We start from the raw sequence: 26,065 nt of genomic DNA on the forward strand, positions 1-26,065 counted from the left end.
GATCTGTCATGGGTTTGGCATTGTTGAGAGTAAAAATAATATAGTACTTCCTCACAATAACTATAAAACACATATTAAATGGGTAGAAAATGCTACTAAATAAAACAGAACTATTACATAAGACTTCATATATTAAAGTTCTCATTTAAATATATGTTGTTATCAGAAAAGAAACATGGAATAGAAATGGTAAGTAGTGTCAGCAGTTGGAAGAATAAAAAACAAAGTTGATCAGAACCATAGGCTGTTTAAGTCCTCATTCCAGCAAATCTTCATAAAACAGCACTTTCATCAGTAGAAACTATTGGCCACCCATTCCCATTAAATCAGGTCTAATTTCTTCACTCCACAATCAAGGATGATTCAGAACTGGACCCATCCATCCTGACTTTTTTTTGGGTCCCCTCCCAACTCTGCATTCTTTTGTTGGTCAGACCATGTCCCTTCAACTGTTTTGTAGCCCTTCTATCCTGACTTTAATCACACTGGCCCTTCCTCCAGGTCCTCAGGCCACCCAACTCCCCTTCCCAAACCTTAACTCCCTTGCTCACCTCCCTTATCCCCAGTGCCCCTGGTTCCCACTTGTCCATCAAAATCAAGCCAAAAGCATGAAAGTTTTGCTGACAAATCCAGGAAAAAGAAGCCTTTTATATCAATGGAAATGTGTCTGACTCCCTGTATCTTGAAAACATCAAAGATTCCAAGAGATTTTTTTTTAAGTTTCACTTCTTTTTTTTTTTAATTTATTTTTTATTGGTGTTCAATTTACTAACATACAGAATAACCCCCAGTGCCCGTCACCCATTCACTCCCACTCCCCGCCCTTCTCCCCTTCTACCACCCCTAGTTCGTTTCCCAGAGTTAGCAGTCTTTACTTTCTGTCTCCCTTTCTGATATTTCCCGCACATTTCTTCTCCCTTCCCTTATATTCCCTTTCACTATTATTTATATTCCCCAAATGAATGAGAACATATAATGTTTGTCCTTCTCCGACTGACTTACTTCACTCATGAACAGAAATCTCACAGAGGAAGACATAGACATGGCCAACATGCATATGAGCAAATGCTCTGCATCACTTGCCATCAGGGAAATACAAATCAAAACCACAATGAGATACCACCTCACACCAGCGAGAATGGGGCAAATTAACAAGGCAGGAAACAACAAATGTTGGAGAGGATGCGGAGAAAAGGGAACCCTCTTACACTGTTGGTGGGAATGTGAACTGGTGCAGCCACTCTGGAAAACTGTGTGGAGGTTCCTCAAAGAGTTAAAAATAGACCTGCCCTACGACCCAGCAATTGCACTGTTGGGGATTTACCCCAAAGATAAGTTTCACTTCTGAAAGAGATGCAAATAGTACTTTTTTGTCAAAACTGATCTCTAATTCCTGCTTAATCAGCCAATAAGGACACTCCCTGTGAGCCAGTTGAGAGGTGACAGTGGAAAAGGAACACCATTGTATACAAATGGAAATTCTGTCTTTTCTGAGGAGCACAGAAAATTGTTCCCCACTGTTAGAAAAGATAGCCATGGTGAAGTTCTTGAAGGTGTGTAGAGTGCCTCTAATCCCTGCTACATACAAAATAAGGTACTTTCTGTTCTGATAAGCTGATTGGTCTGAGAAAGACAATCTTACCAGCCCAGGGACACCAGTTCAAAGACCTGGCCATATCTATTACATGTAAAAGTATCTTACTATAAAACAATCTGAGTCAGTTAAAAAGAAATATTCTAGTTAATATATTTGTCAGGGAATAATTAGGAATACATGAAAATAAAAAGTAGTGAAAAGAGAATCAAAATAATCCTAGAAGTTTGTTCTCTTTAAGAGCCTATTGTATTGAAATTGTTTTTAAAATGTAATTGTTAACACTAATTTCCCAGTTTTCTTTAAATAAAGAGATAAACACAGAAAGATTTTCTTAATGTTTCTTCAAGTTCATTAACTCTCATTTAAAGCTCATCCTTAACTAAGAAAAACACCTCTATCTGAAGGTGACATTGCTTAGATACAGGAACCTTCCCATGAGGACATAAATTCCTTAGTATCAAACATACAAATCTAAACATATATGTTTAGAAAAATAGCACAGAATTTTCTAATTTCAAAATCATGACTTTACAATTTGGCATAATTATTGTCTCGCTTATAAACAAGCATGTCTTTCAAACTAATTTTTCTAGATTTCTAGATTTATTCAAATAGATTAAGCAAAGATACTTGCTCTTATTTAGATCATAAATATTTTTGAGCCAAAAAAAATCATATCACTCAGAAGCCCACTGATCTACCAGATGATCCCGCAACTAGCTGTTTTATACAATATATTATTTTGATTTCCTTTTAATTAAATATTATACAGACTCCCCAAAACTTAGAAGAAAGTAATAACACAGTTTTCTACCACTACAAAGGGCAGGAAAATGACAGAGACAGAAGTACAGATTTTTATCAATATAGGACAAGGAGGAGCATTTTGTAACTTCATTCTCTATCAATTTAACCCATTTAAACAATCTAGCTTTGTTGCACAGAGGAGTGTCCTCTCTTCCTTTTAACTCATTCTCAGTCCCATTCTGGAATGTTAAACAGTAGAAATATACTCATTTGACCCAAAATGTAGTCTTTAATCTTAGCCCAGTTGTTTTGATCCAATGCTGAGGAGAAAAATCCATCTGGTTACCCTAATTCTTTTCCAGTGTGCATAGCACATGTATAAGTAAATCTGAAGGACCCCGGGATGAATACAGTAAATATGTTTTTAGGTGTTTTCCCTCTCTGAGAAATAACAACCCCCACTTAGAGCAGAACGGTGCTGTGAGAATTAGTGACAGTAAATTCCAACCACAGTTCCTTGGAAATACAATACTGCGGCTAAATATTAAGACTGTTAAGAAACAGCCCATTCCCCAATCTTCAACTGGCACTTTAGCAACCAGGTCCAGAAGGAAGCTGGAAGTCATCATCCTCTTCAAGCTTGTGACTTTATTTCTGAGCTCATCTGTGGTGGTGGTGGTGGTGCTTGTTTACTGACTATGTGATAATTTCAAGAAGCAGAGGAAGTAGTTCATGTGGTAGAGAGAACGTGTACACGTTTGTTTCTTTTCTGTAATTCTACTACTAAGAATCTCTTCTAAGAAAATAATCTGAAATAGAGAAAAAAAAGCTTTTTGTACAGAGATGTTTTGATAGCATTATTTATAAAAGATAAAATTTAGTAATAATCTACATGCCTAAAAATTGGGGAGAAATGAATTTGCCATAGAAACATATGTTGAAACATCATACAGCCATTAAACACTATATTTGCAAAAAATTATGACAAGAATATTTATCTACATTAAGTGAAAAAGAACACAAAATGATATAATGCCAGCTAAGATATATACATAATATATAATATATGCAGTATGCATCTGTATAAGACTATTCCAAATAGAAGGGTAACAGGAAATGTTAGCAATGTCAGTAGGCAGAGATTATACATGATTCTTCCCTTCTTAGAATTGTCCTTTTATTCTCCTCTTACTACAAGAAGCATTTCTCACATTTTACAAAATACACAGACATGCGCACACACACACAGCCACTGAAAATGGAGCCAGAAAACTTATTTTCCAAACTATCTTACCATTGTAGACCGTGTGACATTTGGCAAAACCTACCCATGCTTCATTCATAGACTCTTGCAATTTTATCTCATAAACTGTGCTAGACCTAACTGATAAAATATATTTTAAATCACTTTAAGAATAAAAGTTCTATATAATTACGTAACAATGTTTCATGGAAGTAGAGAAAGAAGACCTTCCACAGTCATTCCAGGTCAACCTATATAATGAGGAGAGAGTTTTGCCATCATTCCTTCTGCCACTGGTTAGAATTTTGACCACATGAAGGAAACGGTGTAGCCTGTGGTGAAACCTAGTTCCTATAGACTAAGCAAAAAATACATAGTGTAAGTTATTTATCATAATAAACAATATGTTTCAGTTTAAATATACAATATGATATGTATTTTGAATTATTTTTTAACCTTGCCTTAAAATTCACAGCCATGACTTTAAAACTCTAAAATGTGATACTAGGATATTATAACTCATTCTTTTTCTATTTCTGATCCAAATAGTGGAAGTAATGAAGGAAAGAAAGGAGGAAAAAATAGAAAGAACTCAGAAATACAGCTCCAAAATCTACTGCAAGGGGGGGTTGAAAAATATAATTTTCCTATGTACTAAGGAAGAAGAAGAAAAAGAACAGTGAGCATATCATCTTTTCTCTGCCACACACTCGTAGGGGAGAGATAGATTCCTTAGAGCCAGAAGCATCAGAGGACTTTAGCCAATAAGTTGTCTGTGGTTCAGTACAGTTTGGGAAGAGTGAGAATATTGTATAACCTGAGGGATACTTCATAATCAGATGATATATTTAAAAAAAAGAAATCACAGGGTTCAAAAACTATGGAATCTTTGATTGTTTTTTGAAGTCAACCTTTAGACATTCTTTACCAGGGTTTAGGAACTTCCACCCCACAGGAGCATGGGTAGGCATTGGACCTGATTCCATTCCTAGACCTCGTTTATTTCAGTTCACATTCTAGTTTTTCTCTTATCTCCTAAAAGAAGCATTTCAGGCTTAGCAGATACTTTGACAAAGCTAACAAGATCTGGAGTCAGTTTCTAGTATGCAAGCCAAGTTGAAGAAAACAAGAAGCTGCAAATGGAAAGGAAAGTCAGAAACACAGTAATGAAAACTGTATTCCATACCCGGGATCACAGAAACATAAGAGGTCAGGGTCAAGAGGTTAGGGGAAAACATCAAAGTCCTGTAAATAGGGCTAGAACAAGATCAGTTCAGAGAAACAAGTCCAAAAGTCTAGCCCCTGATGGCCTGGTAAGGGTGCACATGGAGCTTCCAGATTTTCTGCATGGGAGGTTCATTCACTTGTAATTCTATCTATGCCATGTGCTGAGCAGCCCACCTCTCAGTCAAATGCTAACATTACCAAGACCCTTTGCCTTGGAAATTTATGCTTTACACACATCTCAGACTCAATCACAAAACTGGGATTTGTCTGTTTTACTCTCACAGATGGTTGATAAAGAAAGAGATTCATCCTAATAGTGATTTTTCACTTCTAACAGCAAGAAAAAGGGGGGGGAAAGGTTTTTTTATTTTCCTTTTTCTTTCTTTACAACAGAAATATGTATAGAACCTGCCCTGGAGGGGATCCCTGGGTGGCTCAGCGGTTTAGCGCCTTCCTTTGACCCAAGGTGTGATCCTGGAGTCCGGGGATCGAGTCCCGCATCGGGCTCCCTGCATGAAGCCTGCTTCTCCCTCTGCCTGTGTCTCTGCCTCTCTCTCTCTGTCTCTCATGAATAAATAAATAAAATCTTAAAAAAAAAAAAAAAGAATCTGCCCTGGATTCTCAGGCTGCTCTGTTAGCAATATTCTATGGCTCCCAGTATGTAGTCACCTCCCTTCTCAAGGGCATATTATATAGAAAGAGCATCTTTCTTCTCAGAGTGAGACTGATTTTAGGTCACCAAGCATCTGTTTATCACTACTTATTTGGAAATACTACAGGATATGAATCATATAGCCAAAGTATGGTAAATACAATTATTTCATAATAGAAATATTTATTAATAGTTGCTGTGTTGACCAACCTTGGAATCACTCTTTCGCATGATTGCTATATCTCTTTGTCCAAATGTGGATCTTGGTCTTTCGGATATTCTCTTTTTTTACCCAAATTTGTCTGTCTTTGCTAACCAAAGTCTTGCTGTGGACTGATCAGAGTAGGGAAGCATTAGAGTATGTGTATATTTCTAAGTGTCTGAATTAACAAGGGATAAACACTATGGATAGTGACTAATGTGATGAACAGGCTCAATTAGGTCCTCACCTCTGACAAAATCCAAGCTGGCTGGGCTTGGAATTATAGGATATGTAGACAGCTGTCATCAGGTTTCTGTTTTCATTTTTTTCTTTAAAAAGGAAGTTGAAGAGTGTAAATTTTATTGGATTGGGGGGATCGAAGTTCTTGAGAAATTATAATGATTTAGAATATGGTTTATGTGTCTGCCTTGGATGAGAATTTAAGGTCTTTGTTTTGTGTATATCTCTATCGTAAGGTAGAAAAGCCAACCCCAGGCTAATAACGCATTTGCAACAATTTGATAAAGGAAAAATAAACCAAAAAAAAAAGCACTTGAGCAACCCCTTTGACTTCCCCAATTTAACAGCTTTAGCTAAAAATATGCCACATCTCCCCTCTCTCAACTCATCTTACTCCCATGGGGTACCCACCTCCTTCCCAGCCCATTGTCTACAGTCACTTTCCCATCTTCTGATTGCTCAGGAGGAGCCACTACCAGCAAAACGAGGCCTTTAGGACTCACTTTTTCCTGAGAAACTGTGTACTCTTGATCTGTTGATCAATTCACACTGTGAATTGTAGGTCCTCCTCCTCATCAGCAATGTCCAGAGAATGGGAGAAATCAAGATGCCTTCAGAGACTGACATGCAGTCTTAGCCTAGAGTCTTAGCCAAACTGATGTCAGTAACTTTATTTTGTCCCAACGAACTCATTTTATGAATGCCTATTCACAAATAGTTTTGGAGTCATAATATGGAAAAGTTAGGGAGTGAGCAATGTGTGTTTAATGTCTTTTCCATTTTTTTGTGAGTACTCATGGAGCCAAGTTTCAAAAATACAAGGTTTTCAGCAATTCAGTCATTTTAGCTGGGAATTGAGAAAGGGGTGTGTGAAAGTCTATATACAGACTATGTATTAGTTAAATATATAAGAAAAATAAGGTTATAATTCTTTTGGTTAAAAACAGTACCCTGAAAATTAAGCTATAGTATGAAAATAAGTTTCTCCTTTTTCATTAAGAGTCAGTTAACATCTATTTTCTAGTATTAACTTTTTTTCCCACATTCTCTTCACTGTGGAGAGTAAAATTAGCTCCATTCTACAGTTAGGAAAATGGAGATACATAAAACATTTTCAAGGGTCTCATCCAGTAATAGAAGAGCCAGACAAAAGCTAATGACTTACAGATGTAGGATATTTTTCAAAGAAGAAGTGACAAATCATGTTATCTTTGAAGTAACATGTGTAGAACTAACACAAATGTTTGCCGTTGAAACTTACCATAGTCAGAGGGAAAAAAAATCTTTTTCATCCTTTTTATTTTAAAATTCCTTTGTGTATGTAGTCACTTCTCTAAGACTAAGCCAAGTTATTTTTTTAATGGATAACTAAGTTATGCAGCAAGTTAAATTAAAATTTCCTTGTAATAAATCTTAAAAGTTTCTTTCTCTTTTTCACCAATTCTTTCATGGGAAAAAAACTTAGGCATGATAAGTGGCCAATACTAAGGTCTTCTTTCTCCACAAACAATAGACAGGAAGATTTGTTGAACTGAGGAAGTCAGCCCTCTGGTGAATCACACTTACTGTGCACCAGGCACAAAATTTCTGCCTCCAAATGGCTTTCAGACTAGAGGTGGTGGATAAGACAAGTGTGGTCTTAGGAGTGAACATGGACAGCCACAGGAGCATATGTAAAGCCTTCAGATTTGGTCTGGGGACCAGGATATGATCTGTGAAGAAGTGAGAGCCAACTAAAATATGTGTAAGAATTAGCCTGGTAAAGGAATGTGCCTGGTGAAGGATTGTGGGTAACATTTCGGAAAGGTGGAACCAGAATGTGAAAAGACCCAGAAGGAAGAGAGCCTATAGCATTGTAGAAGAACCTAAAGAAATCCAGTGTGACAGGAGTGATGGCGAGTGGGAATAATTTACCTATTGGAATATCCTTTTTATACTTTATGAATATATTAAACTTATGGACACTCAGTAGTGTGCTAGGTTGAACAGATAAGATTAGATCTAACTGCTGACATACCACAGAAACTTGGATAAATAGAGAGACTTTGGATATGGCCAAAGATTTGAGTGTTTTCCTTTAATGATAGATTTTCCTTGAGCTTCCTATTGTAAACTGGGTCCAAACCCAAGTACTATAATTTTTATAGAACTTTAAGTACTGTATAGTACTTTTATAGTACTTAAAGAGTTCAATGGATTTTTTTTCTTAAAAGCTTGTTTGCATTCTGAGAAATTTCCTTCTTGTCCAGTTAATTTTTATAAAAATATCTATTGAGATCATTTTCCTGATTTTGGAAGTGCTACAAATTCATTCCAGGAAACTTGGAATATATAAGAAAGCTATATATATATAATATATACAAGAAAATAAACTTACCCAAAATACCACCAATGCTGATAACCACTATCAATATTAACTTCTATAGAATATTCATTATTATTTTCTAAGCTTTTCTATAACTATATTTTTCGCAATTTGAGTGTATTCCTCCTTTTTGTGTATACATATACATATGATATATAGTCCATTCATTTTAAAATTAATTTAATTACATAATTTACAAATATATTCGTCTTTTGCATGCTTTTATAGAATTCTATATCCAGGGTGTAACTTTTAGCTCGGTTGAAATTAATTTGTAAGCTATAAAGCTGTTGTATTTCAAAGAGATTGGGGATCATGCAGACCTCTATTCATTGGTTTTAAGACACCACTAGGAAATGAAGTAGGTGGCAAGTATTATTATCACTATTTTGCTGATGGGGCATCCAGAGTAAACAGTGGTTGCAAAACCAGGACAGGGCTAGAAATAAACAGGTTATTTTGAAAGTAGGTAGCGTATAAACTGTAAGTGAAGTTTAAAAATGATGATGCGTATTTCTATTGAAAAACTCATCTCTTTGAAATAATAATGCATAAAACATACTAGCCCTCTGTTACTTTTCCATAAATTAAGACTCAAACCTGACTTTGGGAAGTCTACATGGATATCAATGGAAAGTGGAAGCCAATTGCATGAAGTTGCATTGCCAGAACCTTGCCTGAAAGCTTACACAGTATATTAGAGCTTCTAAAAGATTAAGTTGAATACAGATGCTGAAGTTAAAATACACATAAATGCATGTACATGCAAACACACAGACACACACACACACACACAGAGAGAATTTTAAGACCAAAAGTAGCACCAGAGCCAATTCCATGATATTTTTATTAGCAATCTTTACTTGGGCACAATTTTGCTTGAAGCTGGTGGGATTCTTTTTCCGGAGTCAAGCTGGCAGAATCAAGCCTGTTGGGAGTCAGCAAACCACAATAGACGTCATCAGATCTCTGGTGCTTCAGGATATACATACTGATCACTGCAGGGGTCAGGGAAATATTTTTTTTTTTTTTTTGCTTGCGTAAGCTTGCAAAATTATCAGCGGATATAACCCTTGCCTTTCTTTGAAGTGTGAGCTATCAAAAACTAAATAAACCAGATGGAGCTGTTTTCTGATTCAAGGTGACAGAGCAAACCAATGCCTGAATGACATTTATTTTTAAAGATGGAAATAGAATTACAAATTTACTACATCTAATTTGCACCTTCCTTTGAAAACATGAAGCCCCAAAAGAAATTTTCTCAGGTGTCCTTCCTCCTGAGGATAAGTAATAAAATTGAAAATAAGAGAAAGGTAGGATGATTGACCACACAATACATGAAGTTAGCCAGAGCATGAGGGGAAATTAGCCACCCAGGAAAGAAAGTGACAAACACTGAGTGGGTGGCATTCAGATAACTCCTATTCTCCCTGTGACCAGATAAATATACATTCTTGATTCCCAAATTCCTTCCATTCTTGGTGCAATACTTGAAAAAATTTTGACCAGGTTTTTGGCATTTTCATCTTTTCTGGGAATACTTCTAAATGACCTAGGGGAAATTTTCTAAACCAAAGAACAGTTTTGGCAGCAAAAACAAGCCTCAGTATGTTTTATGATTGAGACAAAGTAATTTAGCCTTTTACTCATGCAAGAATCTATGAGAACTTCTATTTAGGATGAATAAAGTGAATTTGCTATTATGGAAAAATGTTTTAAATTATATTATTTTAACTGTATAAATGAAAATGATGATTGATGATTCGGTAATAAACAAGAAGAAAGTAACTAGATTATTAATATCGTATCAGTGTTGTAATTTACTCTGATAGAATTAAGTTCCCGACTTTATTCTATTCTATTTATTTTGCTACTTTCTCTGTTAGCATGTAAAAAAAGTGTAAAATAACCCCACTGGGCTTTGTTTTTCTCATCTGCACAATGGGGATAATAGGTCCTATTCCAAAGGGTTGCTGAGATGATCAGATAATATAATATAAGTAAAATGTCTAACCCCATGGCTGTACATAGTAGATTCTTTCCGATTCATCTCTTTCTACCTTCTTGTTATTTTCTATGGCATTTGAGAAAAGTGTATGAGGACTTCAGTGGATTAATTGTGTAAAGTCCAACTAGCGAAAACACAAAGTCAGGTCTAAAGGAGCTGCCATTTAGGGGTGCTAACTACGTACCTGGCACATAATAAATGTTCTATAAATATTAGTTATCATACCACACACTTCATTTTATCCTCACAATAACTCTGGGAAATGTTTATTTTCATTCTCATTTTCCAGCTGATGACACTGAGGCTTGAGAGGTAAAGTAACTTGCCCAACATCACACAGCAGGATTATGACAGAACCAGAATTGCAGCTGAAATCTGCTCCAGAGCTCCTGGCCTCTCCACTAGAACCACGCCACAGCTACTGGAATATTGGGCAGGAAGGCCTAGGGCAAATTTAATCATCTCTGGAACAGAACAGGGAAACCAGAAGTAAGCCAAAAAGACCTCTGGAAATAAAAGGCAAAGTAGCTGAATTCTCATCTATGCATTCTAAGAGAAATTATCAGTAGCTAACTATAATCCTCCTTATTTACAAGACACTTAACCAGCTGGTTTCGCAGCCTCTAAGATGGTTTAAAGCAATAGAACTGAAGGTAGGGGACAAGTTACTATAGCCAATCATCTTAAAAACAATAAAAATGACTTCTAAAAACCTGTCAAGTGTTGACCCAAAACTTTTAAAAACCATAATAGCCTGAGCCATTTATCATAGGAGCAAACGACCTGAAAACACCAAAAAAGTCCTTGAAGTATAATTGATATTCATCATAAAGTCATTTAAATTATTAAATTGTTAAAGTAGAACAAAAATGTATCACATATTTCATATTTAAAAAAAAACAAATTTTAAGGTACCTGGGTAGCTCAGTTCCAGTGGCTGCCTTCCACTCAGGCAAGATATCAGGGCCCTAGGATCAGCCTCTGCACTCAGCAAGAAGCCTACTTCTTCCTCTCCCTCTCCCTCCTGCTTGTGCTTGCTGTCTCTCACTCTTTCTCAAATAAATAAATGAATAAAATATTTTTAAAAAATTTCATCCAAATTTATTTTTTTAAGGTCAGGGGCTTAAATAGGAAATACCAGTAAAGATTAAATACACCTCCTCTGATGATAGTATTAGCTAGAGGGCTATGACAAAATTAATTTTTTCATCATTAACTCAGAAAACTTAACAATACAAACTTTAATCTTCAGCTTTACTGGACACTCTTGCATCATATATAAATTTTTGAATTGTGTGATCAAAGTTGTGATCAAGTCTTACATCAGGCAATATACAAACACCTCTGACTAGTATGGTAAATGAGTTCTTGCATGGTTTAAGAAGGAGTTGGAAAAAAAAAAAAGAAGGAGTTGGTAACTTTTAATCTCACCACTAATATTTTAACATAAAATGTAGTCAGAAAGAAAATGAATACATTTTCTGGAAATACACAAACTCCTAAACATTCTTACCTTAGGCATTTTTTACTGAGCCTGTTACATTTCAACATCTTTACGTTACTTCCATTGCACTAGGTGGTTAAGGACTATGATGGATACTATCGGGAGTTAAACTTTCAGTTGTATTAAACAGTGACCTGAGATTTTGAAAGGCACAGTTATCTTTTGACTCTTATCTGTAACTCTTCAGACATCTTGATCATTTGGGACAAATCATTTGATCACCAGAGGAATCCCAATCTCAGCATGACTGGTGAGACAGAATATATTCAGCCCCACATTGCAGATCACTGAATCCAACATAAGTCAGGGAGACACACTCCCACCCCCAGAATCCTTGGGAAACCCATAAATGAGACAAAACAGCATTTGAGATAAGGACTGATTTTTCTTTCACCTGTTTCTTCATTGAGAGCATCACTTCTGCACATTCTCTATTTAGTCTCAGACTCGTATTATGTAGTCTTCTTTCACGGTAGCTCCATACAGATGGGATCAATATGTGATCATTCTGGGACCATATTCTTCACCTGAAGACTTTAGGTCCTTCTCCTAAGTGGTATTGGACAAGCATGGAGATATCATACTTAGCATGAGTATGGACTTAGCATATGAGCATTATGGTCAACCTGACTAACTACAATTAATTCCTCATCATCACAAATAATCTTGAATCCAATCCAGTCAGAAAAAGAAGGCCATCTCTTGGCATGAATCTGGACTATCATGCTATTGAGTCAAATGAAAACCTTTGAATACTCTAAGCAACGAAAAGAACATGGTGCCTTCAAAACAAAACAATATGAAATCCTAAATTGCCTTAAATAAGTCCAATAAAGTTCTGATGTTTCTTAAGATATTTCCATACTTTAAAAATATATATATTGAAAAACACTCCGGGGTGCCTGGGTGGCTCAGTCAGTTAAGCGTCTGCCTTCAGCTCACGTCATGATCCTGGGGTCCTGGGATCAAGCCCCACATCAGATTCCCTACCCAGTGGAGAGTCTGCTTCTCCCTTTCTCCCTCTGCCTCCCCCCCACCCGCTCCTGCTCATGCTCGTGCTCTCTCTCCCACTTTCTTTCTCTCTCTCAAATAAATAAATAAGTAAATAAATAAAATCTTTAAAAAAAGAAAAACATTCTCATTATAAAAAAAATGTTGGTGATTCTGTTTCACTGATCATTTAGGACTTAGCCTATCTATTAACTGATTTTTGTGACCAAGCATTTCTCACCTTCAGTGGCACATGCCTGGGTTTCCCCCTTCCCTCGGTAGACCCAGAAATGCTTCATGGCCACCCACTCATCTTAGTCTCTATTTTTACAAAAATATAGCCTCTAGTCTCTGCTTGTGTCCACTTCATGAAGTCTTTATATATCTTACTAAGTGAATTCTTTCAAATACAATCATAGAAGTAAATACTACAGAAATACAAAGTATTATTCTTAAATTGACTTACTTCTGAGGTTAATAAATGATTCTCTGGGAATAAAGTGCTCAACCAAGTAAGAAGAATAAAGTTAAGGACAGTCTAGGACTATTTAGCCTATATTTTTCTAGTACAGTGTGCCTTGCAAGAATGTCATTGTTTATACGATTCAGAAATTAATTCCCAGAAAACAAATTTTAATTAATTAATTAGTTAATTTTTGTTTATGGTAGCACATAACCACTGAATATCTTCTTGTTAATGTATTTGTGTGCTTGTGTATTTACTTTCTGGCTCTTCTTACTGGAATGTAAAATCTGACTTGTTCAAAGCTTCGCGTCATGCCTAGATGAGGGCTGCCTTCTGTGGAAGGTGCTTAATAAATATTATTCAGCACTGTCAAATTTACTTTCCTGTCTTGGCTATTGACAAGCACAAGAAGAATGAAGTCTTGTGGCTCTGAGACCACCTAGAAAAACTTTGTCACCTAGGGTCACACTCTCATAAGAAATCTCAGAGTTCTTTCATTATGGGCACCATCTCATGGCAAAAGAAAAAAAAATTTTAATAGAAGATTTTGAAATTGCTTCATTTTTTTTCAGGCCATGGGGATATCATTTAGAAAAGTGCTACTTTGGGACGTCTGGGTGGCTCAGCATTTGAGTGTCTGCCTTTGGCTCAGGGCATGATCCTGGGGTCCCACCCGGGATCAAGTACCACATTGGGGTCCCTGTGTGGAGCCTGCTTCTCCCTCTGCCGGTGTCTCTGCTTCTCTGTGTCTCTCCTGAATAAATAACATCTTTTTTTTAAAAAAAAAGAAAAGTGCTACTTTAATGGCCTTAATGATGTTCCTAAGGCCTAAATAGGTAAAGGAATTTCCAGAGTGTTTTATCTATCTACCAGCCAAGGACATGCTTCTTACAATGTCCTAAGGGACTGACTTATAGGTGACAATGCCTTGCCAAGAAAGTCTTTGATAATTCAGTAACTACAGTAACTTTGATAATTTAGTAACTAACTCCTTGATGGAGAGTGAGGAAAGAATGATATCTGAAAAATTCTCCTCTAGGAACAATTATGCTACAGGGGGTTTCAAGAGATTTAGGAAGAAACTAGTTCAGCATTTGATGTTTATGGTTATCTATACAGATCAAACCAAAAACATTTATTTTAACCCATTTTATAGAATTAGATCTGAAGAATCTTCTAGATGATCTGAAACACATACTAGAAGTTAGAACATGAAGGATAAAATGACAGCAGACCAATATTAAAATGAAGGGCCCAGTGCCAATAACCTCCAAGGTGTTGGAGTATCCTTTAAGATCATTGCTAGTGAAAACCTGTAAGTTTTTCCTTTTAACTTTATTTTTTTTTATCTTTATCTTCTTTTCCCCCTATCTCATTGACTGCTCCACACTAAACGCATAATCTTTATTTTTTCTTACTTTACCTCTTCTATCTTTTTTTCTTCATATATCACGTTCTGGATCTCTTGATGGCACCAGGGCTTACTGGTGCCAGGCCCACAGAGAAGAGAGCAGATAATTTGAAGGAAATGATAATATCTGGCTTTTGTGGAGTGCCAACTTTGTGCCTGGCCTTGTTCTATATACTTTCCATAAATATTTTCATTTAAGCCTCTCAATTGACACAAAAACTCAGTCTAATCTTTCCAACACCCTGGTTCTATTGGAGAATAGAGGCTATTTTGTTTAGTTTCTGAAAACTCTGTCTTCAAAGGTTCCAAAGGAAAACTCCCAAGAAATGGCAACTTGAAGAAAACAGATATAGTGGCACATTTGGTGAATAGCTTAGAGATGAGAAAGATGCAACAATTAGGGGAATCTTAAGTGAAATCTCAAGTATTTTTCTATAACACATCTTCTTCTCTTTCTTTCTTTTTTTTTTTTAGAGAGAGAGAGCACATGAGTGGAGGGTAGAGGAGCAGAGGGAGAGAGAGAATCTTAAGCAGGCTCTATGCCCAGCACAGAGCCTGAATCAGAGCTCGATCTCATAACCCTGAGATCATGACCTGAGCCGAAATCAAGAGTCAGATGTTTAACTAACTGAGCCACTCAAGTGCCTCTATAACCCATCCCTTTTATTTATACATTTGTGTTCTTGAAGGAAAACATGACTTTACTAACCATGTTAATGGGGTGAAAGTTCTAACCCTGAGGTAATTTCAAGAAAACCAATATATAGTTTAGGTCAAAAAGAGTACTTGATTTTGCAACACCAAGTATCCTTTCTGAGGTTTCCCAAAAATGCTGTGGCTGTCCCACACAGAACATTCTCCATATTTTTCCACAGAAACAACAGTGCTATTTCAGCATTCATTGAGATCGAGACCACTTTGGGAGGCACTCTAAAGAAGCTATCAAAGAAATAAACACCTGTACTCCTATGACCTAATGTGTCATAAACATTAAAAGCAAATTTTACATGAAAAATAGACCTAGAGGCAAATGCTAGATAAAATAAGACATCAATTATAATGTGTAAAAAGACATGGAATAATTAGATTTAATTGAATTTAATCAGGCAAAGATTTGGAGTATTTACTGTTCTTTTTTTCCAAATAAGTGAATGAATTTGTTAATTATTACTGGGTCCAAAAAAGGGGGAATACTGAAAGTAGTTGAGCATCCTGAAGGTCAGAATGATTTGCCCAGGGTTCATACTTTCTTTTTTTTTTTTTTTTTTTTTTGGAATGTTTCTGAAGAGCCAAGCCCTTCTGTCACTTTGCAATGCTTTTATAAAAGAAGGTGCGAAATGGGCACTCAACTCTGTGGTCAACTGATATTTGACAAAGCAGAAAAAGGATATCCACAGAAAAAGGACAGTCTCTTCAATAAATGGTGCTGGGAAAATTGGACATCCATGTGCAGAAGAATGAAACTAGACCATTCTCTTACACCAGACACAAAGATAAACTCAAAGTGGATAAAGATCTAAATGTGAGACAAGAATCCATCAAAGTCCTAGAGGAGAACACAGGCAACACCCTTTTTGAACTTGGCCACAGCAACTTCTTGCAAGATACATATATGAAAGCAAAAGAAACAAAAGCAAAAAATGAACTATTAGGACTTAACCAGGATAAAAATCTTCTGCACAGCAAAAGAAACAGTCAACAAAACTAAAAGACAATCTACCGAATGGGAGAAGATATTTGTAAATGACGTATCAGAAGAATGGCTAGTATCCAAGATCTATAAAGAGCTTATTAAACTCAACACCCAAAAAACAGAAAACCCAATCATGAAATGGGCAGAAGACATGAACATAAATTTCACCAAAGAAGACATACACACGGCCAACAAGCACATGAGTAAGTGCCCTGCATCATTCGCCATCAGGGAAATACAAATCAAAACCACAATGAGGTACCACCTCACACCAGTGAGAATGGCAAAAATCAACAAGACAGAAAACAACAAATGTTGGAGAGGATGTGGAGAAAGGGGAACCCTCTTGCACTGTTGGGGGAATGCAAGCTGGTGCAGCCCCTCTGGAAAACTGTGTGGGGGTTACTCAAAGAGTTAAAAATAGAGCTACCTTTTGACCCAGTAATTGCACTAGTGGGTATTTACCCCAAAGATACAGATGTAGTGAAATGCTGGGACTCCTGCACCCCAATGTTTATAGCAGCAATGTCCACAATAGCCAAACTGTGGAAGGAGCCTCAGTGTCCATTGAGAGATGAATGGATAAAGAAGCTGTGGTCTATGTATACAATGGAATATTCCTCAGCCATTAGAAATGACAAATACCCACCATTTGCTTCAATGTGGATGGAACTGGAGGTGTTATGCTGAGTGAAGTAAGTTAATCGGAAAAGGACAATCATCATATAGTTTTATTTATATGGGGAATATAAGAAATAGTGAAAGGGATTATAAGGGATTATAAATAGTGAAAGGAAACTGAGTGAGAAAAATTAGAGAGGGAGACAAACCATGAGAGACTCCTAACTCTGGGAAACAAAGGGTAGTGGAAGGGGAGGTAGGTGGAGTGATGGAGCAACTGGATGACGGGCACTGAGGAGGGCACTTGATGGGATGAGCACCGGGTGTTATACTATATGCTGGCAAATTGAACTTCGATAAAAACAATTAAAAAAAAAAAAAGAAGGTGCTATGTAAAGATGATGTGAAGTTTATAGGCTTACATTTCCTAGCAGAAGGACTGTGAATATAAATGACTAAATAACCACATTTACCATGTGGAAGTGAAGCTAAGGAAAGGAACTGAGGCAGAAAACAGAAGATCCCTGGTCTGCTGGAAACATGGCTGTCCTCAGCTTCCTCCCTGGTCCAGTACTCCAGGATAGAAATCAGCTGGACCAGCTTTGAATTTCCCACATGTATCATCATCCATGCAAAAAGTGACCCAAGTTATTTCCTTAACACTCGGAAACACTTAAGGCTCCTTCTTCCCTCCCCGTTTTCTGGCCAAGCTGTCTAGCAAACACAGATGCAGCTGGCATAGTGATACTGGCAGAAGCCTTGCTAAATAGCCCCCAAAGGGAAATATCTCTCCGGCCTTGGATAAATCTAGTGGACTCCATTCACCAATTCCACATCATCATTCTCTAGTTCTGCTGCAGTTATGTTTAAACAACATAGAAACTCCTCTGATCGTCTTTCATCACTACTCCCAGATAGTTCCAGTGCATGGCAATGGCAATCACAAGGGGTAAATCAAGTCACTTTTCATAAGGAATAGAGTTACTTTAGTAGTGTAGGGTTTGACTTGAAGAAACCACCCCATTTTGGGAGGAACATTCATCTAAATTTTTAAAAATGTTCATGTGCATTATGTTCTTTCTCCCTGGTCATACTGAGGAAGCAGGACTTTCTTCAGCACTTCCTGGACAGAGGTGTAGCAGAGATCTAAAGAAAGCCCAATCTGATAGTGACAGTCATGACCGCATGGCAGTGTATATGGCTTGAAGAACACAAGATGTAAACCTGCCATGAAGAATAGCTATAGAAATAGGTGCAGGGGTCATAATTATTTTTTCTTTCCTTCTGTCTTTCTTCACTTAAGTGTTTATTGTGATACAGTGATACAGCCAGACATAGTTACAGTCTATGAATCAAACAGAGTTCCTACTGCTTTATCCAATACCTTAGCCACACAGGTAGTATAGCACAGTGTTAAGAGGGAATGCTCTATAATCAGCCTGCTGTGGTTCAAATCATCCTTCTAAAGCTTGATAGCAGATGAATTTTGAGCAAATTACTTCCATGGGGGGGGGGGGGGAGGTTCATGATAGTACCTACCTCATCTGGGTTCTCATAAGGAGAAAATAAGGCATTTCACTTAAATGCTTAGTACTGTGACCAAGTCCATAAGAACTCAGAGGAAATGGCTGTGCTCAGGTCTGTGGGAATCCAGGGCTTAAGGTATCTGGGTAATGCTTCATGATTGGTAAAACTAGAAAATGATCTGCTATGGACTGAATGTTTGTGTCTTGCCAAAATTCATATGTTAAAACCCTAATTCAGTAGGATGGTATTAGGAGATAGGGCCTGGGGGAGGTATCTATGTCATGAGAGTAATCCCTTATGAATGGGATTAGCGTCCTTATAAGAAAAGACTCGAGAAAGGTGACATCTCTCTCTTCTATGAGAGTACAGTAAACAGCAGTCCCAGGACGAGGACCCTCACCAGAACTTGACCATGATTTCAGACTTCTAGACTCCAAGGCTTTGAGAAATAAATTTATGCTGTTTAAGCCACCCGGTCTGTGATATTTTACTATAGCAACTGAAGCTAAGACATAATCTAATTGAAATTGTTAATTTGTTTCTAAAGTCCCTTAAAACCCTAACGCTGCGTGATTTGTCTTTCTTTGCTCTCTTAGAATAAGAACTACCATTAAGCTACCATTTTGCTAGCAACATGTTATCAACTCACCAGAGAAAAGTAGTAAAATTATTCTTGAAATTTTAAAATCATTACAGCTAAACTTCTGAAAATTCTATCAGCAAATAAAAAATAATCAGCAAAAATATAACCAACCACTCATGTTTTCCTGGCTAGATACAAACTCTGTATAATATAGTTCACAATTTTTAAAAGTTTTATATAGATTCCTACACCTTGTCTTCACTGTCAAGATATGGAAAAAATGTACTGAAAATAGTTGTTCGACATCATACTAATAACAAACACAAATTGTGACTGTTGTGTCCATATTTACATTGTAGCCCTACAATTCATTGTGCTTTATAGTCATATGTGTATCTGTTTCTCCATTAAATTTGTAATTAATTTTAAGTATAGGATCCAAGTTTGTATATACCAATCACTTAGCATGGGGCACTCAGTAAATTGAGAACCACTCAGATAAATGCTCTGAATGAATCAATAGATAAATGAAGAGTATATCACGAGGACTGTATGTCGCAAAGTATGAAATAATGGTCCCTTCTGTCTAAATTGCAAGACAAGACAGAGCATCAGAGGCAAATAGTGATACAAATGAAGTTATCTTGCAGATCAATGAAATGGTTAAGAGGTGCCTGCTTTGTTTAAACAGAGAGGTGATCTGAAGTGGAGCACAAAGCTTTCATAAGGAAAAGGAGACTTTTTCTGAAGCTGATGAATGGAAAAGTCTTTCCCAACAAAGTGAGCGACGATGTATTTGTTTCCTAAGGCTCCAGTAACAAATTACCAAACATTTAGTGGCTTAAAACAACATGTTTCTTATAGTTTTGAAGATGAAAAGTTTGGAATAGGTCTCACTGGGCCAAAATGAAGGTGTCCACAGGTCTTCATAACCTTCTGGAGGCTCCAAGAGGGAATCTGCTGTTTGCCTTTTTTTCTTTTAGAAGCTGCACTCATTACTTTTCTAGAGGGCTCCTTTCTGTCTTCAAAGCCATCAATGCCCAGTGAGTCTTATATCTCACCACTGTGACACTGACCCTCCTGCTTCCCTCTTTCACATTTAGGGACCCTTGTGGTTTTACTGGGCCTGTCTGATAATCCAGAAGTGTTTCCCTATTTTAATTAATGTCAGCATCGGCTGACATAGTCATTGCATCAGCTACCTTTATTCCTTTCTGCCATGTAACCTAACATATTCACAGGTTCTAGGCATTAGGAAGTAGATATCATTGGGAGGCCAATATTCTACTTACCATACAAAATATAACAGCACCTCTGGCATGTCTGGCAACAGTATAATTTTCACAGAAATTTTGTGTGTCAAATGTAAGCTCAGTGAGTTTACAGAACTAAGTGAGCGGGGAACCTATTTTTGAAAGCATTAAATGCCCCATATAGGAATTTGGACTATATGTATAAGTAATAATTCGCATTGTGTCAGATTAATATTAATATTTTCATCGCTTTTCATTTGTTACATATTTGAAAATGACAAGATCATAAAATACGTCCAATTCACAATGCTGCAACCATTAAAGATAAATAAGACTTCACTGAGTTTTTTTTTTAATGGTTAATGAGAGGTTTGAAAAACACATTTTAATAGTAGCTCAAATCAATTGATTCCTCAAAGTTTGAAAGCAGAAAAAAAGTAATAACAGCATTGAAAAGGCATTTATTAAAAGGTGATTCTGGAGTTGACCCCTTATATGCTAATCAAAATACACAGATGTAAGAGTAGCAAGGTATGTGAACATACACAAGTCAAAGTTAAGCATATTTTACCTTGCACTTAAAATAGGCAACAAAACATTAACCTCAAAAGCAATGGTGGATCAGAGAACAAAGAATGCAAGAAGTCTCATTATCAGACTGTGGAATGAATTCAGGAAGGTGGTCATGGAGAAGAGAGTAAGAGGACTCAAGGGTTCAGATAAGAAAATAGGATGAGACCAGTTAGTAACCATATGCTATGGGCAGAAGGATATGCAATCATTTTAGATAATGTATGGAATAGAAGAAGCAAATGTAGTTAGCATTTGAATGTGGGCTGGAAAAGAAAGTTGCCAAAAGGAAACTCTTAAAGAATCTTTTCATGATGAAGACCTGATCCATACAACAATGTTTCAGATATTCTAGGGTGCTAGACTTTCTTTCCTCGATAATGGTGCCGCTATTATTCTTCCAGCAATGCTACATATCAAGAGGGGAGGGGCGGGAGAGAATGCCCGTATTGTTCTATACAGCGAATGCCTTACACATGGTCTGTATGCTATCTACTAAGTGGCCTCACCTTACCTTGATTCTCCTTCCAATGCAGAGGAAAACAGGGTTCCAAATCATCTAAAATAATAACCATGATATATATTAGTTTTAATCTACTATCTTCCATCTTTCTCTTCCCTGTTTTTTTCAGTTACCCCCTGGGAACAACAGGAAATATAGGTGTTCATAACCATAGCAAAGCAGTTAGCCTGAGAAAGAAGAAGGAAAGACAATGGAAAAACAAAACAAAACAAAACCACCAAACTGTGTTTCCAATTACCGGCAGATGCTTTCATTTATTCTAAGTGTTCTTATTTACTTAACTGTACAATTTTTTTTAACTGTACAAATTTTTAATTACGTAGAAGTGGTGGTGTTCTAGCCTCGTGCTCTTGATTACCCTTGTCTTCCAGTTGATTTCACATGCCTCTTGCCTCTGGCACCACTTTCCCACAAATACCACGCCTGGACTGCATAAATTCTGAGCAATACCTGATAAAGAGTGCAGCCTGTTGCAGAGTTTATCTTATTTATCTCTTGTGTTTTGTGTTTTGCTGTGGTTGTGACATTGCAGTCTATTTCTCTGAGTCAGCAGCACCATGGCTGTAGTGCTGTGAATGCCTACTTTCTTTTTTTCCATCTTTGCTTAGTGGAATCATCTGGCCACCATTCACTTGTGCCTGGAATATCACAGTGGGAAAGATTACCAGGCTTCATCCAAAGACCACTTTACATAGATGTCTAATAAGTCAAATGAAGGAGCAGGTCTTGGTGAGAGTATCGCTAATGATGGAGATCAAAGACCCGATGACTTTCCTGTATATTCTGATTATTCTGAACATAGCAATAGGAGACCAACAAAATATTGGAAAGAAGGAAGAATGGCAAAATTGGCCTAAGCAGATTTTGTTTCACATTTGGTGAGAAAAGATCTTCAAAAATAGCCATTTGCTTGGAAGTTAAGAGTCCATCATATATATTATTCATCACAGTGGCTTATACTGGACCTTGAACCATATTTTTATAGCTAATTCATAGGGGGAAAGAAATGAATGAATGAATGAAACAAAATTTAAAAGCCAAGTAGTTGTTCAATGTCATGAATGTCACTGGATACAGTCCTGCTCTTACACTGTGGTTCTGGTTGCTTATTTCCAATTGAGAGTGTTTGACTTGAGCCAGTATTGATTGTTTTCAAGAGTCCTAATATGTGTATCTGTAAAGATTAGGACTCCGGCTGCATATTCTTTCATAAATAACTAATATGGAAGAGGCAGAAAGTATCTGCTACATGGTAGCCCTCTAGCCTTGGGACTGAGAGTGTGGTCCACCACCAGCAGCTTTGTCAACCCCAGGGAGTCTGATACAAATGCAGAGTCTTAGTTTCCCACCCAGAGCTGCCCAATCAGACTCTGCACTTAATAGGATCTCCAGATGATTTGTATGCACACTAAGCACTTGAAAAGCATTGCTCTGCAATAGCACCTGAGAGACACCTGCAGGCATAGATATTTTATGTAATTCATAACCACCAGGAGGTAATAAGTGATAGGGGAAAAAAATAAAGAATACTTTGAAGAGGCAGTAAGATTATACTCCCTACACCTGTAGTAGTTGAAATTACCTTCTTCCGAATTGACTTCGAACTCCATAAACATAAGCGTTAATGAATGTCAAAGGAACCAAAAGCTCCTGTTAGAAGATTTTGTTTTTTTACCACCTTCTCGTTTTCCTTTTATGTTATGTTATATTGATAATTTCTCTATGTGTTTTTAGTGGTCTAGCTTTTATTGTTATTATTATATTAAGAGAGAAAAAAACCTCACTCAGGCATTCCTCATTTCTTTGAGGGCTGTCTAGATCATCTGTCCTCCAGCCTCCTTGAGGTCTACTCAGCCTAGCCTAATTATTGAGAGCTTCCAAAATTCATAGCTCCCACTGGAAAAAAAAAAAGTAGAAATGTATTTCTGACTTTGCTTAGGCCACTTTTTAAACATTATATTTGGTTTTACACACTACACTTCTTTTAAAAGCACATCAATTAAATGGAGTCTAGCAAGGAGCAATCAAAATTATAAAAATGTGGGGCTCCTGGGTGTCACAGTTAGTTGAGTGTCTGACTCTTGGTTTTAGCTCAGGTCATGATCTCAGGGTCGTGAGATCGAGCCCCATGTTGGGCTCCACACTCAGCACAGAGTCTGCTTGAGTTTTTCTCTCCCTCTCTGCTCACTCTCTCTCTCTCTCCCTCTGTCTCTCTAAAATAAATATATAAAATCTTTAAAAAAAATTATAGGGGCACCTGCATGACTCAATTGGTTAAGCTAAGCACCTGCTTTTGGCTCTGGTCATGTTATTGGGGTCCTGAGACTGAGTTCTCCTTCCAGCTCCCTGCTTCTCCCCCTCTCTCTGCCCCTTCCCCACACTCATGGTCTCTCTCTCTCTCTCTCTCTCTCTCTCTCAAATAAATAAACAAAATCTTGAAAAAATTTGTAAAAATGCTTGAGGCATACAGACTCCCAAGCAAAAAATGTGAGGCCCACTTGAGTTAGTGTAGGGGCCTAAACACAAATGTTCACAACCACAGCATATGACAGAGCTGTACAATTCATGAACATCAAATATACTATTAGTCATTATGGGCAGAAATTGAAATTCCCAAGCAAGAGAACCTATACAGTACTAACCAGAGCACTAAATAATAATGATGCAGGCTGACACTGTAGGTATGATTCATGGGCTGTTTTAACACCTCCAGAAGGCAGGTACAATATTTATTCTATGCAGACACTTCTTTTTTACCACTTATTTTGTCCTTTGTCTATCTATTCTCATCCACACTTCAATCATTTTGCCTACTTTACCCCACCTTTGTACATTAAATCCCTCACTACCTCTCCCATCGGACCACTGTCCAGTGCTCTGATACCCCCTCCCCACCTTTGATTTACTCTGCTTCTGCATTCTCTTGGGGAACACAAATTTCCAAAGTAGGACCTACTACAACAGTTGGGTGGTTGACTTTTCTGCTTTCTAATAATTCCCAGGAAAGCATGGCTAAAATTTGAGTTTAGGTAAATTGTCCATTATAATATCTTATAGCTTAAAACTAATCATTTAAAAAAATTCAAAAAAAAAAATTTAAAAAAAAATAAAATAAAATAAAATAAAAAAATAAAAAAAAATAAAAATAAAAAAATTCATAGCCCATTACAATTTTAAATTAACTCACAGGTTAGTCTTATTTTACTTTTACAAGATCTCAGTGTGACAGGTAAGGTAGTTATTGGCATCATACCCATTTATGGAGAAGTCACTAAGTTTGAGGCAAAGCTCAGTGGTGAGTTGAGATCGAAACATACTTTTTGTAACCCTAAGTAGTCTTAGAAGGCTGTTGTTTTGGATATTCCATTGCTGTAGCTATTTATTCAGAAGTTGATGCACTAGGATATGAAATTATGAAAAGTATACTCCACTTACAATCTTCCACAATTGGAAATAAGTTCTGAAATCCTAGAAAGGTTTAAGTCAGAGGAGCATTGTCACACAGCAAAACAAACAACAGGTTGTTCAGTAATGGAGAGAATAGCAGGGGATGGAGGAGTTGTTTATTTGTTTTGAGGTGTTTTTTTGGGGGGAGGGGTTGTTACTACAAAATAATGTCTTTTTAAATGTATGGGTTTTCAACAGCAGGGAGGAGGAGCAAAGTGGAGAAAACCAAGTCTTCCTGCCTTTGTGTTCTCAACCTCTGTCTTATTGGACTAGTTTGTTGTAGGTTAACTGTCAGAGACAGTAAACTTAGCATTAATTAAGATGTCTGAGATCCACGCTCCGGGGTGGCTCAGTCGGTTAAGCATTAAAAGTCTGCATTCAGTTCAGGTCATGATCCCAGGGTCCTAGGATCGAGTCCCGCCTCTGGCTCCCTGCTGCTAAGGAGTCTGCTTCTCCCAATACCCCTTCCCGATGCTTGTGCTCTCTCTCACCCGTACTCTCTCCCAAACAAATAAATAAAATTTAAAGTAATAATAATAATAAGATGTCTGAGAGCCAAGATAGAGATCTCATGTTAGCTAAACCCTGATTTCTCTCTTTAAATGTGTAAAGCAAAGAAACAGAAGAAGCGGTAACTCACAGTGAAAACCAGAACCTGGGTTGAGGAAGCCAGGCAGGTCCCCGGTGTCTGAAAATGGTTACACAAGAGGCTCTCCCTTCTGCTCTCTCTTTCATTATTAATACATATCTGGAAAGTGAATAAGAGAAGCCTTGGTCGTAGTTTAAACACCTGTTATGAAATCAAACTGTGAATCTATTTTTCCTACCTCATCTTGCCCCATCTACTCTCCTCCCTTTCCATGTGACAGTGGAGATGTGTGCTGCCTTATGTGGTTGGTCTGCAGACCAAGTCTCTCTCCCTATTTGCTGGCACCGTTCCTTGAGATTAGTTAAGGCTGAAGTTATTACATTTCTATTTCTTTTGAAGGTCACTGTAAATTGTTTGAGCTTCTTCTACTTAGACTATATTAAACAAAGTTGAAAGACCTGGTTTTTCCCTCCTCACTCATTTTGAACTTCATTTGAATTGCATTTGTGAAACCAAGGTGGTTTTGCACGTGTGTGCGCGCGCGTGTGTGTGTGTGTGTTTGTGTTTACATCTGTATTTTAACTGATGGAGAGGAAAGCCAGGTCAA

General features: G+C 37.2%; 1 protein-coding gene and 1 long non-coding RNA gene across 4 annotated transcripts in view; one reads left to right on the forward strand and one right to left on the reverse strand.

Moving 5' to 3' along the window:
• Positions 1-26,065, forward strand: part of PDE7B (phosphodiesterase 7B) — a 307,910-nt gene that overhangs the window by 137,874 nt on the left and 143,971 nt on the right. The gene's annotated exons all lie outside the window — the stretch shown is intronic.
• Positions 1,218-25,871, reverse strand: LOC111095400. Of its 2 annotated transcripts, none has more exons than XR_005353546.1 (4): positions 25,510-25,871; positions 21,414-21,458; positions 12,180-12,334; positions 1,218-3,153 (listed from the first exon to the last, which is right to left on the reverse strand). It is a non-coding gene; the product is annotated as an uncharacterized LOC111095400 (long non-coding RNA). The 2 variants fall into 2 exon arrangements; XR_005353547.1 differs by lacking the exon at positions 1,218-3,153 and adding an exon at positions 9,124-9,201.

This window comes from Canis lupus, chromosome 1 (assembly GCF_011100685.1).
Source record: "Canis lupus familiaris isolate Mischka breed German Shepherd chromosome 1, alternate assembly UU_Cfam_GSD_1.0, whole genome shotgun sequence".
NCBI lineage: Eukaryota > Metazoa > Chordata > Mammalia > Carnivora > Canidae > Canis > Canis lupus.